Raw genomic sequence first — 3,655 nt, forward strand, 5'->3', positions numbered from 1 at the left:
AAGCACTGATACATTCTATTTAATAGCACAAAGGCTAGCAAATCATACAAATGATTAAAACAAAATAAAAATTTGATATTACAGCTTTTCATTTCACAAAGCATAGAGAAATAGAAACTGCAGATGATAAATGAGAAAATTATGCATCTTGTTTGAACATATGGAAAGGTTAACTTTTTCTTTATTAAACTTGTAAATAAGTAAAGACTATTAATACATTTCAAATAAATTAGTAGTGTTTTCCAAAATCATCACAATAAGATACCAATAATAAGCAGTTGGTTAAAAGCATAAAACCAGAATGCCAGGGTTCAAACCATGGCTCTACCATTTATTGACTGTATGCCTTTAGTCAAATTAATGAACTTCTCTAGACCTCAGCTTCCTCACCTGAAAGATGGAATGATGATAATAATAGTAGATAGTTCATGGGGCTGTAACAAGGATTAAAGAATACATATAGGTAAGTATGCAGGAAACTATACGTGCTCAAAAAATTATTAGTAACTTTATATGAATAAATTTTTTAATTCACTTGCTATATATAACAATGGTCAATTAAAAGCATACTTCCATGTTTTTTGTTTCAACTTTTAACAGTCATACAAATATATAATAATTCTTTTAGAATGACTGTTAAAAATAAAATGTAAAACTTCAGTCTGTTTTCTTACCTGTCTAAGTGCTTATTTCTCCAGCTATATGTTTTTAAAATAATGATTACACTAGTGATATTCACGAAGTATAAATGCAGTTCAACTAGGTGAAAATCTTTTTGAATACATTTATTACATTTAATATATGTAAGCCACTTACTTGGCCCTTCATAAAAAAAAATGCTTACTATTTTCAACCAGTATATGGGTCAGATTGTTTTTAGACAACTATTTCTCTTTGACTTAAATAAGCAGAGAATTCATTTGCATTTGCGACTTAATTACATTTATTCTGCTCCCAAAATTATAAGTGTTAACTTGCCACAGTATGTCCACATGAGATATTTTACAACCCATTTGGAAGTCAAATATTTTTTCACAATCAACAAACATCTACTGCATGCCCGTCAGATTTAGGACATTTCTTGGGCTCCAATCAAATTATCCAAAGAACTCAGAACCGAAAGAACATCAGAACATGTTGGACGACTCTCTTCTTTCATAGGTGAAGAAATTGATGTATACAAAATGACTTAAATGCAGAGAACAGCCAAGATTACTGAATCTAGTCAGGGAGATAATTCAGATTTCAGGCAGATGCTTGGTGTTTTCAGGGTCCCTGTCTTTAAGTTATGGCCAAGTTACTAGAAAACTGGCTTCTCTGTAGAACAGTTAATAGATTTGATTTTAAAGGCATTGTTATGGCCTTTTATAAAGTTGTATTGAAACCTGCAGAAGGTCATGTCTTCAATTCCACTAAAGATACAGCACTATTAATAGACAAAAAAAGAAAATTGGTGATATCCATAGCCCTTTCTAAAGTTTGTAATGGAATCATTATGTTATCCTGATTAAAAAAAAATTGCTCTCCTTTGGTCAATCTGTCCCAGCTATTATCCGAGAACATCTAATCAAAAAGTGCTGGGCGACATGTTCTAACAAGAAAAGATGCAGTTGTGAGTTATTAGCTGTTGGTTGACCCTTTATTTACAGTAAGAAAAAAAAACAAACTGCAGTAAGATATTATTCTACCTAATGAATATATCTGTGTAGATGTCAAACCCTAGAATTCTATAGGAAATTTTACTTATTTTTTCCATTCCTTTTTTAATTAAAATTTCTGATTAATTTCCTTAATCTCCAATTCTCTTTGTTGATATAAATGCAACCACAGAATAAGCAGGAATTTAGGAGCACTTAAAATGAAGAGAATTTCCATGCCTCCTTGACTCCAATTTGACAAAATGGTTTTTTTTTTTGCTATTTCTTAAGATCTACTTATATCAATCCAATTATTAAAAATAACATGGATGCTTAAATACAAATTTGGCAAAATATTTATATTCAAATAATCTTAATATGAACACAATTATTTTGTTACTCTCTCTTCTTTTGCCACACTAGAAAGATAGTATACCATTCCCATCTCTCACAGAACATTTTAAAGATTAAGCTCTCTGGTGCAAAAAAAGAGATAAACAATATCTTTGGTGGTAATAATTCAGATTCCAGTTTTAATGAGTATCAATGTCAAATATGAAAAAATAATAGAAGGAAGGTGGAGTTTAAGACAGGATGTGGAGTTCATTCCTCTGAACATGAAATAAGGGGGTCTAAGGAGGACCCAGAGCAGTAGGAAACTTTCTGCTTATTCCTGACAGAATTCCTGAAGGAAAGACCCTGAAATTGAAGAAAAGAATGCTGTGTGGTCCAACTGAGAAGGTTGGACTAAAGGCACAAATCAGCCAAACAGAGTTGATTGCTGGGTTGACCATTGTTCTTTGGCCTAAGAATAACATAGAAGCAGCAATAAGCTGATAGACCTGAAGAAGCCATTCTCACTGGTATTCAGTATTGATAGATGATTAATGGCTTGAAATTCTCTTACCTTCAAACCATGGCACAATCCTCATTGAGGCTTGGGAAGAAGTTTTGTTTCATCGTTCACTGGCTGTTCAGGCTGTGCTGCAGGACAGAATATTACATGAGTGTAGCCAAGGTTAAAAGGCAGGTAAATGCCACCCAGGGGGTGAAAAAAAAAACTGTGTATGATTCAAGGTCACTGAGAACAGACAACACACACACACACACACCATATTCAAGAAGTGCAGCATCTACTCACAGTAAGAGAGAGGAAAGAGTGCACTAAATCCATCCCTTTGTAATGCATCTGTCTCTCACGGCTAGTGGACTCACGTCACAGCCCTCACGGGCAGTGTGGCTTTATATACCCCACTTGGTGCTGCAGTGGAAGGACCTCGACCTCTCCTCTGTGGTATCTGAAAAAAAATTGTGGGGAGAGGACATGTCTGAGGACTATTGAAACACTCACTTAAGCAGAATAAAGAACTACACATTGAGTCTGAAACAGCAAAACATATTCCCACATAAGGCCATGAGCCCAGTACTTCCTGCGTGGGCCCCCTTACCTACTGGTAAGGAAGGGTTCCATGCCCATTCTTATGTGGCCCAGTGGGAGTGAAAAGACAGCACACAGGAGAATGTCTTTCCCAATAAGCTTCAAAAAGCATAGCTGGATTATGACATCATTAATTTAGCTCTTCTTCTGAATAAATTTGATGTCTCCTGCTGAAGGTGAAATCTAAACACACATTCGGAGATAGCTGAAACCAATAAAGAAATAGTTTCCCTCTCTAGTGTTTTTGTTCTGGTATTTGTTTTTACTCCTTCTTCTTTACAATCAGCTTCCCCGATTAAAATTTAAAATCCATTCTATTTTCCTAAATATCTTTAACCAGTGTCTGTTCAAAGTGCATGACTAACCTTTATTTAAATGTGATGACCATCTACTTCTATTTTACTTCTTTCACAAACTTCTCGACATCTTCACTGCTTCTACTTCCACTACTTTTACAGTCACTTTTACTTCTCACTACTTCTCCTTGACATTCTGAAATCTGCTTCGGTTGATGTCGATGGAAACTAATATGTCAAAAAAGATGTATTTGTACAAAAAGGCCACTGATTATATATGCCCA

At 34.5% G+C, this 3,655-nt stretch overlaps 1 long non-coding RNA gene across 1 annotated transcript; it reads right to left on the reverse strand.

Moving 5' to 3' along the window:
- Nucleotides 1-390: 390 nt before the first annotated feature.
- Nucleotides 391-2,932, reverse strand: LOC116484833 (uncharacterized). The gene is made up of 3 exons (XR_004252680.2): nucleotides 2,779-2,932; nucleotides 2,545-2,621; nucleotides 391-434 (listed from the first exon to the last, which is right to left on the reverse strand). It is a non-coding gene; the product is annotated as an uncharacterized LOC116484833 (long non-coding RNA).
- Nucleotides 2,933-3,655: the final 723 nt, after the last annotated feature.

Source organism: Hylobates moloch, unplaced genomic scaffold (assembly GCF_009828535.3).
Source record: "Hylobates moloch isolate HMO894 unplaced genomic scaffold, HMol_V3 SCAFFOLD_16, whole genome shotgun sequence".
Classification (NCBI taxonomy): Eukaryota; Metazoa; Chordata; class Mammalia; order Primates; family Hylobatidae; genus Hylobates; species Hylobates moloch.